The sequence below is a fragment of the Bos indicus x Bos taurus genome, chromosome 22 (assembly GCF_003369695.1).
Source record: "Bos indicus x Bos taurus breed Angus x Brahman F1 hybrid chromosome 22, Bos_hybrid_MaternalHap_v2.0, whole genome shotgun sequence".
In the NCBI taxonomy this organism is placed as follows: Eukaryota; Metazoa; Chordata; class Mammalia; order Artiodactyla; family Bovidae; genus Bos; species Bos indicus x Bos taurus.
The window spans coordinates 14,560,226-14,574,195 of NC_040097.1; the positions used below are offsets into that span (position 1 = coordinate 14,560,226).

Here is a 13,970-nt window from a genome sequence, read left to right on the forward strand (position 1 = left end):
TTGCATTTCATCTAGAACTTGTCCAGGGCTCATAGTGGCCCTAGAAGAATCAGAAGTGTCACGCTGAGAGTAACAATGAAGGATTTTAGAAAATCCTGTCTTTTGATGGGGAATGTGACTTGTATCCTAAGGAAATAACTGCAAAACCCACATCTCCAAATTTTTTGGTGCAAGATCCAGAACTCTGTGACTGTAAAAATGGCCAAGTCCTTAGATTATAGATGAGGCAGAACTATAAAGGCAGGTGATGTCTTCTATGGAGACACTCATGTATATAGGCAAACATTTTGGTATAAGCAAAAGTCTATGTGGCAATGGCATGGATCAAAACATTGCTGTGTAATTGCAGCTGACTTTGTATTGGGTTCTTTCAGTGTCAAGGCTCTTTCTTTTTCCTTCTGAAAGCAGCATTTTCTGTCTTATCTTCATTTAGGTCTATATTTCCTTAATCATCTTCAAGTGTTTTTCAGTTAATGTTCAAATGTCCCCATTCTGTTTTTCAAATCTCATTTGTTGCCATTTTCTCTTACATAGGGAGGAAGTATTATGTTTAGGCTACATGTTTAAGGGTGAAAAGTGTTTATAGAATCTTCATCTGTTTCCTCTGAGCCTGATCTATTTGATGACATCATTCTGTAATTTTACATGATTTGGACAATGCAAAGTGCATAGGTAGAATGTTCAGGACAGTAAACAGAACGTGTTTTTGTCATTAGCCAGAGAACCCAGGCTATAGCTTGTAATTCTTTTTCGAAAAATACACTTACAAAGGCAGGTGATGTCTAAATCCAACCAGAGAACATGGTCATAACTGATACATTTTTCTGTGGGGTGTTTCATTACACTGTATGCTGTGTATGGTTCAAACATGGATCTGGATGGAGGTTCAGTCTTTGAACACTGTGTTAACAGTTTTGATCTGGACTAGGTCATTGATAATATCAACGATCAGGGGTTTTGGAGACATTTGAATAAAATCTCTTAGTGTTTGGAATTTTGAGACAGTGATAGATGGTCATATTAATTTCATGTTAACAAGTGATGAATATATACACGGGTCACTTCCCCTCATTCTTTGTTCTTATTTTTTATTGCTCTCCCATGATGTCGCATTTTTTTTCTAAATTGGTTATTCAGGGGCCTACTTAAAACTGCCCAAATGACTGAGTACTTCAGTTTGAAATACTTTTCATAGCGGCAGTTGGGGCATCATTTCCTATGACCTCCATGTCTTGGTCATCTGAGTTTTGTTTGACTCATTAAATAATCAAGAGGTCAGAGCATAGAAGAGAGAATCTTACTGAAGATTTATGAAATGTCAAAGTTGAACAAATGTATGATCTGTTCAATTTCAGTAAGAATAAAAGCTTGAACTGACTGGTATGAAAACATCAAGGGAAGTAAAACTTTTTAGAACTTCCGGAAGTGGGGACTCACTGGTTCTCCCACTGGGATGCTTAGGGACTCATCCTGGTGGGAAAGCAGCATCTGGTGAAAACTTCCTGTTTCCGTCATACTGTGTGGCACCCTTGCACCTTGAGGGTCCTGGTCCAGTAAAAGACTTAATCCAAGTGCTAAACCCTGTTTAGCTGTCTTGGGACATTTGTTCTCTGTTCATGGATTTAGTAATTTTAATGTAAATAGGCACCCCAGCAGCTGTGTCCCCTTAAGCATATTTTATTTAGCAGCTGAGTTATCCACGTCACTTGGCAGCTATAGATTTTCAATTTTTCCTTGTGCCAAGAGGGCAGCTGGAATAATTTGAGTACTCATTAATGTGGGAGAAATATGAGCTGTGTACTGCAGACAACATGAGTCTTCTGTATGGTGTTGTACCAGGATAAGCAGATCAGAGTAGAAGCAATTTGCCCTATCCCAAAGGGGCCCTAGGATTTTAATAAGCTGGTTATGAAAATTCTATTTCTTTGCAAATTTGAAGCATCTAATTAGAGCCCGTAATTTCTCTCTTAAAACGAGAGTGGATGAAGGTTAACGTTAGGCCTCCCGGGTCCTTTCACATTCATTTACAGAGAGAAATCAGGTAACAGTTGTAGCTAATTAGAACAGGGAATTAAATATTTAGTCCATCTTGATTTAACTTGGAGAACACATGCATGATTTTGAGGTATGGAAAATGATAAAGAGAAGTGAAATTTAATTTTTAATCAAAGATAAACTTAAAGGCAGTATAATAATTTTAACACTGATGATCCTAACCCAACAGCCAGAGTGGCAATTGCTTCTAGCTGTCTGAACTGTCAAGATAAAGGAAGATGATGTCGATTTAATTTCATCACTCAACATGTTTCTCAAGTTCAAACAACTGGGATTTATGCCATCTGCGTAAAGTACAAAGAATTCCATGATTTCTATCATATCAGTGACATAACAAAGCCACCTTTTGGATTTTCAGAATTTGGATTTTGAGTTTGAGTGAGTGTGTGTTTGGTAACCATCCTAAGGAGATATATCATTCATAGGCGTTTCTTTTAAGAAAGGATGCTTGTCTAATAAAATTGCTCCCTGAGAGGAATCTATGAGGCAGGACCCCTATGGAAATGGGACTGCATTATGTGGAATAAAGTCTGACTTTGCCATAAACTGATACTGATACTCCTACATGCTGAAGACAATAGGTCATTCTTCTCTTGTCATAACCTGATCCAAATTATCTTCCTAAGGTTAAATTCAATTAAGTCAGGACGTGCATATCTAAAAGAAATCCCTCAGATCCAATCCCATGATTGATCTTTTCTCCAGGGCCTGACACAAGGGCAAAGCATCTTCAGAGTGCACTCCGTTCATAGGATAGCTCCCAGGATTCTTGTAACTTACCCAGAAGCAGGCTGGTAGGATGCCAGAATACTGTGAAAGGGTGACCGTGAGGGGAAATGATGAGAAGTCTTTGAAAAATAGAAAGATTCCAAAGAGTAACTCTATGGCAGCAATTCTCTAACTTGTCTAGGGAGGTGATTTATCATGGCCGGTGAATCCCATCACAACTGCGGTTATTTCATCTGGGTGATGCTTGAAACATCTTTGCAGATTTGTGTAAAATAAATGGCAACTCTCAGCGACCATCTTACTTTGCTACATTGGCTTCCAGTTGCCAGTTATTATAAAATGGTTTCTGATGGCAATAATCCTTTGAAAATCACCTGTTATTGGGGATAATAGCTGGTTGTCAGAGCATTAACCACTCTCGACTTCTCTTTGGGCTATTACATAACAAAAGAATGAACTGGTGGTGAGTCTGCCAGGTGTATTAAATTATATCATGCATTATAGAAGTTCTGTGATGGGGATTAGCATCCAGAAAAGACTGTCAGACATTGCCAAACTCATTATCTGCTGAGGCAGGAGTCTGGCCTCAGGCCTGGGCATACAAGGCTTGGGTTGTAACTATTATAAGCCACTGGGTCCATTCCTTCTCTGCCCTAGTACGGAGATGGACAAATAGCCCACCAGCATTTCTTCTCTGTTTTCCACGTCTAAAGAAAATTGAAGTATACTGCTTTAACCATGGTCAGCTTCAAAGCTGTATTGACTTATTTATTCATTTGTCTGATTTCTTAATGGCAGGTATACCTACTGGGCAGTCTTCAGTAGTCATAGAATTTGGTGGACCCTCCCAACACCTCTTGGGATTCTAGGTTTTGTTCTCTAGTTCCCTTAGAACAAGAAATGTAGATGGTGGGCATGATGTCTGGGAGGCTCTGCTACAGTGACTCAGGCACTTACAGTTTCCAAAAGGGAGAACCATAGACTGAAATGATGTTTGAATATCCATGGAAATAAGCTTTCGGCTGCAAATATTCACACAAATCAGGGCTTGCCTGTTCTCAACAGCTCTGGATGATCCTTCAAGTAGCCATTGGCCCAAACTGTTTCTGATGACCTGTGGAATGATGCTGCTTCCAATATTCAGTGGAACATACTTATGAGACCTATTTCATAACATTTCATCTCTAACATGTAAGCCCTCAACTGTGCATTTTCCTACCTGAGTGTCATCTGTATGAAGTCCGGTCTTGTGTCAACATTGAACCCCTAGTGCCTCATATAAAGCCTGATGTATAGTATATGCTATGTAAATATCTGCTGAATGAAAATGAATGGACATTTCTGTTTATCTTTTACTGAAAAATATTTTCTTTTTAACAAAAGTATTATATATTTACTGTAGAAAATTTGTAAAAAAAAAAAAAAAGCAGTTAATAGGAAAGAAGTATCACTGGTATTAGATACTTTTTGCATGCATCTTTCCATTATTTTTTTCTATGTATGTATACTTTTAATTTTTTATAGATTGGATAAGACTGTCCATGGCATTTTGATAAGAACAGATACTACACTGGATCTTAACCATAAAGCCGAGAAGCTATGTCCATGGTATTTTGGAACCTATTTTGTCTGTTTAGTGATGTCTTTTCAAGTCATTAAGTGGTCAACTTCACCATTATTTGTAATGGCTTCACTAAAGTCACTGAGTGAACATACTACAACCCCCTTCTGTGGGCACGTCTAGATTGTAATTTTTCTCTAGTATGAACAGTGTTTTCCAATAATGTGTTCTCTAATGAACATATGTCCTTTATGGAAAATCTTTGCTTCACTCTCTGATGGTGTCCTTGGGCAACATGGAGAGATAAACAAAGATGATATCCAACATATTAAAGCTTCTGAAAAGACAAATTAATTTGGTGGGTAGAAAGGAAGGCAACTCATGCTTTCACAGAATATAAGGCATCTACATTTTTTCTAAGATTGAAAGGACAACATTATCTTCCTGAAATCATCAGTGGCTAAATGTTTAGATGCCATGGAATTTGGATTGTTACATTGGTTCTATCTGAACATTTTAGCAAAATAAAAAAAAAAAATTCAACTTGGTGGTAAAAAAATAATTCCTAGAAGTGATTTCCGAGAAATGGAATTGCCATGTCAAAGGTCATGTGCATTTCACATATTTGAAACATATGGCCAAGTTATTTTCAGGAAGCTATAACAATTTATATTCCCACCAGTGGAAAGACTATTTCCTAATATTTTTATTGTCATTAACAAATCATTTCCAATTTAATAGCAAAACCCCCCAAAATAACACCTCAAAACTCTTATTTTTATTTTAATTTATATTTGTATTTATGCATAAAAGTAGGGTTGGACATTGTGATCTGTTTTTTGTTGTGTTGCCATGAGTATTTCCTCTTCTGTGATCTGGCAGTTCATGTCTTTTGCTAGTGTTCTCATATCATAGTGTTGCAATTAAGAAAATGAGCTTTGGAGTCCCACATACCTTAAAAGGGTCCAATAGCTTTCACTTAACTGCTATGTGACCTGGAACATGTTCCTACCCTCTCTAGGCCTCAGTTTGCTTATCTGTTGAATGAGAATAATGCTGGTGCCCTCCCGTTGCAGTCCTGCTATGTGTGGTATCTGGCAAAGGGCCAGTGCTCAGCATCCTCAAGTTTTAGTTCATCAGTACTCATTTAATCCCTCTATTTCTCTTGGCATATTCCTACTCCATATGCCATGATGAATTATCCCCATTTAACCTATGTTTATATCTTTTAATTGCTTGCAGTAACCACATTAATTCATTTATCTGACAAATATTTAGGGGGATCTGCTATGGGTCAGGTGCTAGATTAGAAGTTCAGCAATAGTGAACAAAACACGTTGTTATTTTCATCATGAAACTTATACTTCTGTGTATGTGTGTAGGGAACAGAACATAGCTAAGTAACAGAAAAATAATATAACTGTAATTGCACCAAATACTATGCAGAAAATCAGTAGGGACTGACATATAATAAAAGGGGGGCTTATTTTAGATAACTTTAAGAGGGAGAGACTTTCAGGGGTAAAAGTTTTATGGTAAGACATCTATTAGAATTGTTATTATTAGAAAGATAGATAACAAGTGTTGGCAGAGGTAGAGGTGTGGATAAAAGGAACCCTGGTGCATTGTTGGTTGGAATGTAAATTAGTACAGTTACACTAATGGAAAACAGCATGGAGGTTCTTCAAAAAATCAAAAGTACACTACCATGTAATTCAGTAATCTGGCAATAGACACCCACTTCTGAAGGAATGAATTTTTCTGAAGGAAATGAAATCATTATCTTGAAGAGACAGCTGCATCACTGTGTTCATTGCAGCATCATTCACAATAGCCAAGACATAGTAACAACCCGTGTCCATCTATATATGAATGGAAATATCATGTATATATATATCATGTAAGTACTATACTTACATGATATATATGAGTAGTATACTTACATAAGCAAGTATACTTACATGAGTAGTATCCTTACATGAGTAAGTATACTTACATGAGTAGTATCCTTACATGAGTAAGTATACTTACATGAGTAGTATCCTTACATGATATATATACATGAGATATATATATATTAATATATGTAACACAGTCATAAGAAAGGGAATTCTGCCGTTTGTGACGTGGATGGACCTTGAGAGTATAATGATAAGTAAAACAATTTGGAGAGAGTAAGACAAGTACTACATGATCTTACTTATATCTGGAATCTGAAAACAACAAAACAAAAACAAAGCTTATATAAACATGAATGGTGTCGCCAGGGGCTGTGGAGAGAGGCATGTGGGAATGGGGAAGAGCTTGTCAAAGACTGCGGAGTTAGTTACAATATAAATGAGTTCTGGGAATTTTATTTAGAGCGTGGTGACTATAGTTAATAGCTCTGGTGTCAAATACTTGAAAGTTGCACAGAGTAAATAATAAATGTCTCACTAGGAAAAGAAAGTAGTAATTGTGTGAGGTGATGAATGTGTTAACTAACCTTACTGTGGATATCATTTTGCAATATATCCACATATTAAATCATCATATACAGGACCATGCACTAATTATATCTCAAGAAATCAGGAGGAAATAATTTAATGTTTTTAAAATGCTTATTTTATCCATTTATTAATAAATAAATGTACCTTTCTTTAAGCATTGACATGTATCCACTACCATGTATAAAACAGATAGCTGGTGGGAAGCTGTTGTATAACACAGGGAGCTCAGCTTGGTGGTCTGTAATGATCTAGAGTGGTTGGATAGAAGGGGTGGGAGGGAGGCTCGGGGATATATGTATACTCATAGCTGGTTCATATTGCTGTACGGCGGGAACTAACACAACACTGTAACGTAATCACACTCCAATTAAATACACACACACACACACACACACACACACACACACACAAGTTCCTCTTTATCAACTAGCATTTGGGCTACAGAGCTCAAGATGGCCTGCATCCTGTTCAGGGAACCAAGATGTTTGGGGGAGAAAGTGCAGAAATGATGCAGTTTTAAAAGAAGATGATACTCTTTGGGGCTCTACTGTGGTCCCCTTAACCAGAGAGAAAAACAAATCTGTGTCCCATCTTGGTCACAAAGTTAGGACAGAAATAGTGTAAAATAATGAGGAGGATCTTCAACTAGTAACTTCTGTGAAGTCGGAAATAGTAACAGAAAAGCAGTCCCATCTCCTCCCTCTCTTTTTCCCTTTATATTTCTTTGCCTTCCTTGTTCTATAAAAAGTATTTTCAAAACTTACAACTTCAGTGAGAGTGGAGACCATATGGGTTTTTCCTCCCTGCAGAATACATAAGAGACTTGGGTTCGATCCTTGGGTCAGAAAGATCCCCCGGAGAAGGGCATGACAACCTACTCCAGTATTCTTGCCTGGAGAATCCCATGGACAGAGGAGCCTGGTGGGCTACAGTCCATAGGGTCACAAAGAGTCAGACATGACTGAAGCGACTTAACCCACGGGCACTGTTAATACTCGATAGGAAGAGTAGGTAGGAGGGTGAGTGGATGGGAAATATAAAGCAAAAATGGTAATACAAATTAGAGGTCAGTAGGAAGGAATGATGCTACAGCTGAAACTCCAGTACTTTGGCCACCTCATGCGAAGAGTTGACTCATTGGAAAAGACTCTGATGCTGGGAGGGATTGGGGGCAGGAGGAGAAGGGGACGACAGAGGATGAGATGGCTGGATGGCATCACTGACTCGATGGATGTGAGTCTGAGTGAACTCCGGGAGTTGATGATGGACAGGGAGGCCTGGCGTGCTGCAATTCATGGGGTCACAGAGTCGGACACGACTGAGCGACTGATCTGATCTGATCTGAGGAAGGTCAAAGTGAGGGTTATAAAAGTAGAGCCCAAAACACCTAATCTCTGAGAATGGAACCTTCTTCTTGAGGGAACCCAGGACAGCTGTAAGACTTAAAACCTAACAGTTGCTTAGAATAAAATAGAACTTACTGATTGAAGACAATAAATTTCCTGTGGAGTTTCTCAGAAGACAGTGGCCTTCCAGAGAAGAAGACAATGGCCCTCCAAATCCCTCTGGAACTTTAATTTACTTTTCTCTCCCATCCACATGAGGCCTATACTCATATTTATGTCAAATTAGTGGCTCTCTAGGGTAGGATCTTCAGCACCTGGGGACTTGCTCTCTCAGTGGAAGTTCTAGGTTTGGGGTGCACTGAAACCTCTGGAGAGGGCCGAGGTTGGTGTATAGATAATGAACACGTATATACTGCCAGAACCCTACAGGTTATTCTTACATACACACATTCCTTAGCTGTCCCCAAGAGCCAGGTTCCTACATGTCTGCCTCTTGGAGAATCACAGGTAAAATGGAATGAACACTGTCTTCAACAATATCCTTGCAGATGTCTGAGAAGCCCTTGACTTTTCTTACTGACATTTAAGCCCCAGAAGGCAGTAGGTGAGATGACAGCGGAAGCTGCTATTTTAGACTAATTATTAGTGACAGGAAGGATTGGTTGGGAAAATAGAAGTGACAAGAATCTTGGGAGAAAACAACTGTGCTAGCTTAGCATTCACAGCAGCTGTTGGTTGTAATGAGTTTGAGAATGATTTGGGCAGAATTCCAGACTCCTAAATCCTTGACCTGTACCCTGCCACTGCACTGAGCGACCAGGATGCTTTGTAGAGGGGGCGCTCTCTCTGCATCATGCTGCTGCTTTTGTGGGCTTTGGGTCACAAATCCCAGTGAGAACACACAAGTGCAACACTTGTGATCAAGGCCAAATGGGCCTTGGTCCCATACCCTGATTTGGGCTCTTGGAACCTCCCCAGTCCAGAGGTAGAGGAAGGCAAAGGAAGACAAACTTGCGGGGAGGGACAATAAGGGAAACGGAGCTTTTCTCTAAGGCCCAGAGAGGCAGTCCTAGGTCAGGTCTTCAAGCTTTGCCCTCCTGAGCTTTTCCCCGGTCTAACTCTCTTTAGGGTCCAGGCAAGGAGCACCACTGGAAGTCTTCTCTTAGAAAGAATCTCTTGTCACACACACACTTCTGCAGGATTACCTCCCCATCCAGCCCCTACTATTTTACTTTGTTTCACTTAGCAGCAGTCCTGCCAAGTGGGTCCTGTTAACACCATCATACTTTACAAGTAAGGAAAAGGAGGTTTCGAAGATTTTCAGCTCCTTCAGAGCAGACAGATTCTAAAATGAGATGTGCCAAGTTCCCAGTTCTTAACCTTTTCTTGTATCCACTGCATTCTGCTAACCTGCCTACCCAGTCATCTCTATTTTTCATGAAGTGATGCCATCTGTCCAAACTGTCACAAAGTATGGGGGAAAAGGAGAGAATTCCACTCAGAGTTGCTAGGAACAGCAAGTGTCACATCACTATTTTAAGATGTGGTCTTTTCCATGCTAGGTAATCTCTGAAGCAGGCAGTTATTTAAAATACAGTTGGCTTCGATCTTTGCATGGTTTTCATCTAGAATCAAGCGGCAGAACCTAGGAAAAATATATTATAAACCTGATCATCCACCCATGGAAGGCCTTAGATATAACACCATTTTATGGCCCCAGAAGTTGAGACTGTAATAACAAAGACCAGAAGCTTTTTCATTTCTCCATTTCTTCCTGTTTTATCATTGAGCTTCAATGTAAAAGAAACAAGGAAACGAGGCAGAGGGAAGGTGAAACTTCAGCTGATTGATAGCAGGCAAGTTTGGAAAAATAGGCAAGTATTTGAAATGGAGTTAGTAATGAAGGAAAGGGCTCTAACTCTGACAAATTCTATTATATCCCATGCTGACTTCTTTCGACTTCCATAATTTGTGAAAAGAAATGGAGAGGGGTGGATTGGTTAGAAGTCTACTATATGCTGGATGCTGAGTTGGGCACAGTTGCTTCATTCTGCTCTCGCAACATCTACATTTCTGATGGAGCGAGAAATAGGTGTAAATCAAGTAAACAAACAAATCATAATGATAGCTGCAAAATGTACCAAGCACCATGTAGGAGACAAATGGAGAGATCCAAAGGAGGGGAACTGGGGTTAGAGGGAGTTAGCCATGAAAGTGGAGGAGAAGAATATTCTAGGCAGTGGAAAAGCTGAAGGCAAAGACTCTAAAGCTGAAAGGAGTTTGTCGTGTTTCCATATCTTCCAGGATATCCAGCTGTGATAGGAGTTTGCAATATATCCTAAGTGCAGTAGAAAGACATTGGGGGGTTCTAACTCAGGGAGTCACACAATCCCATGATGTCTCATAAGTATTGCCACCCCAATTTGTGGAACAATTAGCTTCTCTTTTCCATAAGCAAATTTTCTGATATTTTGCATAATTTATCAGCCTTATACACATGAGTTTATTTTTGTTTATGTTATTGAATCTGTAAGTCTTCTTGGAAGAATGGGCACACTTGTGAGCACATAACTGTCACCACCTTCTCTCTCTGAGTCTGAGGGCAAGAGAGGCAGAGAGGGACCTCCCAGCCACACAAATCCATGATGAGTTTGTTTCAGGAGTCGGCCGAAGGTGACTTTTATGTCATTGCCAGTCAACAAGTGGTTGCGTGCTGACTCTTTGCCAACCATTGTGCTGGATTCTATGGATTCAGAAACAAATGAGACAGGAGTCATGTCTGTCTGTCCATTCCATTCCTGCATCTTTAAATTCATTCCTTCAAAGGCTCCATGATTTGATGTCGCTATAGGAACTCAGGGTTTACAGTGATGCCCATTTTTCTCAGGGCTCTTGATGTCTTGTTTCTCCATGTTGAGGATTTATTCCTCATGTGACTTTTCTGGATCTGATAATGGATATCCAGTATCTAGTACTCACTAAATCAGCAAAGAATGAGCATATAAATGAATGAACCTCCCTCTCAATTTGGCAAACACTTAAGTTGAAAGTACCCATCTTGGTTGTCCACATAACATAATCTGTTCTTGAGAAATTTATAGTGCAGAATATGAGAAGTATATAAAAACAACACTTTTAAAACTGGAATCCAGAGGTTCCCAGAGAACCTGAGTTTAGACTTCGATGGAGGAGATGCCCCAAACATCATAAACCTTATCTGAAATGTGAATGTTCATCTTTGGGGCATTTTTTGTGGAGAGAAAGTCCATAGCTCTTGCCAGATTCTTGGTGGATCTTATGACTTTGCAAAAGTTAATAGAAGATTTAATTGTTATACCTCTAGTGTTATTCTGATTGTGTTAGGAATTGCCAATCTAATTATCCTTAGCTTGTCAAAACCCTTTTGTAGGAAAAAATCTTCACTCATGAAAGTCAGTTTGCTCTTCAGCCAAACCCCTGGGTACGGTTAGGGAGACATCCATGAATAGGGGATTTGGCTGTCCTGGGTTCACCTTACTTGGTTTAATGTAACAATCATCTGAAACATAAGTGGAATGCAACCCTAGCTGACTGGAACTCATTGCTTCTGACTTGTCTTTTCGTTTATTAACTCATTTACCATTGATCACAATAAATGAATTAATGGATGATTCATGTGTAGGTGGAAAAAGCATAGTTCAGAGGGTTTCACTAACTTAGTCAAGGTTGCCAAGATAGTAAGTATGGATTTGGGACTCACCTGTAACCCAATTCTCCTGATTCCCAACCCATTTTAAGGGTACTCAGTATTTGTTTTAATCAAATATACTAAGCCATATAGACATGGAAATGAATGTCATGAAGAAAGACTCATTGACCCCTGGAAGCAAGAGGCATATCATACTATACAGAGCTTCATGGGGAAGCACCAATATAAAATGAGTGACCAGAGTGGGGGCGGGACTGGTGGACTAAAGCCTTTACTGTGGTTTTCTTGGGAAGAAAGAGGCAAAACAAGATAAACAAACTTAAAGTTGAATAATTTCAGTTGGCTCTGGAAATGTAGTGGCTACCCTTAGTTGTCTGTTACCTGCCTGGCCCTGGAGTGATTAGGGCAGGTGGATACTGGCCCAGGGTATGCACACCTGATAAAAAGAGATAACTGAGGGCAACGGGGTTTGGGTTGGTTGGTTTGCATATCAAAGGTATACTTGAAGGCAAGTTGTTTACTGTTTCCAAAATTGGCTAACCCTGGCATGGACAGTTTCTCCAGAACTATAAGGCCCCAGATATCAGAGCTACAAAAATACCCTGTGAATGAAGTTAATGAAGCTGAATAATCTAATGAATTGTATCACCCACTTTTGAGGATGTTTGTAGCTTGACTTCCTACTGCTCAGTGAAGTGGTGTGTAATCTCTTTTCTAGTATGCTAAACTAGGTTACAGTCTCTAGGTTACCCTGAGACAGCCGTCTCTTTCACTTGGCAAAATACATGGCTATAAAACTGGATTTCCATCCCTGGCCAGAAGATTACAAATGGCAGTTTTTTCTAAATTAGGATATTTTCAATACCTCACATGAGATATGAGGCACTGTGCTTGAGAGGAAGGCGATTTTACAGACTCTTAGAGCATCCCCAAAATGACAGTCCGTTTTTCAAAATGATCTATGATATTCATTTGTTGAAATTTTATTACTTTTGTAATTTAATTCAGTTTATCCCATTTTATTGCTGCTCAGGGCACTGTTACCTTATTTGCCTCTCTTGTCCTTCTGGATAAGGATGTTTCTTATTTTATTATAAGCATGATGGCTTCTAGATTAAAGCAGCCTGCTCAATAAAACTGTTTTCATTGGCATCAACCATCTCTGAGCCCACCTCTACTTTTGCAGAATTTTCGTGCAAACAAATATTGGCAGTGATTTATGAAGCATTTTTGTGGTTAATCAAGTTCCAGCTCTCATTTTCTGCTTAGAGATTAAAGATTTTATTCAGAAATGCTTCCCTGCATCAGAAATCATAGAAATGAGCAAATTGCAATAGAAGTTGGTTGGGATTATTTTTTATGAAGATACAGACTAAGTATATAGTAATATCAAATTGACTTTAAAACACAAAGATGTCAGATGACTTCTTTCTGAAGCCAAAGTTGTGTACTACTTTTCTGAAATCCTGGGGATATTTTAGGGGATAGTTGAGTTGGGCAGTGAGTCAAAAGGGATAAGAGTAGGTGAGAAGATGTGAAGGTGAGTTCACATGCTTGTTTTACAGAGGCTGCTGCTTAGCTGAATGGAAATATGGAACACATAGGTGTGGGCAACCATATGTACTGATGATTCTTTTAGCAAATCTTATTTATACTTCTAATCCATATAAGTTGCATGTCTTTATAGTTAAGGATACTGGATTTGTAGTTAAATGCTATTTTAAAGTAAAAGATTGCCTTCCTTTCTAAAAATAAGAATAAAGACTGTATATTTGAAGGCTCCTCAGTGCCCTGTCCAGCCCTTCCCTCTGTATTTGGATGCGGTAGTGGGGTTATTGTAATTTCAAGAAGCAATGTTTTGTGTGTGAACACCAAGCTCAGCAGCTATAGACATCTTAGTACAGATCTGCTTTTTCTTGAGAAAAGAAGAAATTGTAATCTCTTATCCAATCTGATTGGTGTCTGATATTCTTGTTTGTAGGAGTGACACAGACTTCTTTAAAAATACCATCTTGATCCAGCTTCTCTGTTTTTTTGTTTTTAAACCATCCAGTGGATTGTAAACTCCTTGAAGTTTAGCCTCAATCCTTGGCAGTATGTAG

General features: G+C 39.1%; 1 protein-coding gene and 1 pseudogene across 3 annotated transcripts in view; one reads left to right on the forward strand and one right to left on the reverse strand.

The window, feature by feature from the left end:
- Positions 1-13,970, forward strand: part of CACNA2D3 (calcium voltage-gated channel auxiliary subunit alpha2delta 3) — a 903,947-nt gene that overhangs the window by 587,602 nt on the left and 302,375 nt on the right. The window lies entirely within an intron of this gene.
- On the reverse strand, positions 4,282-4,385 carry LOC113881066 (annotated as a pseudogene).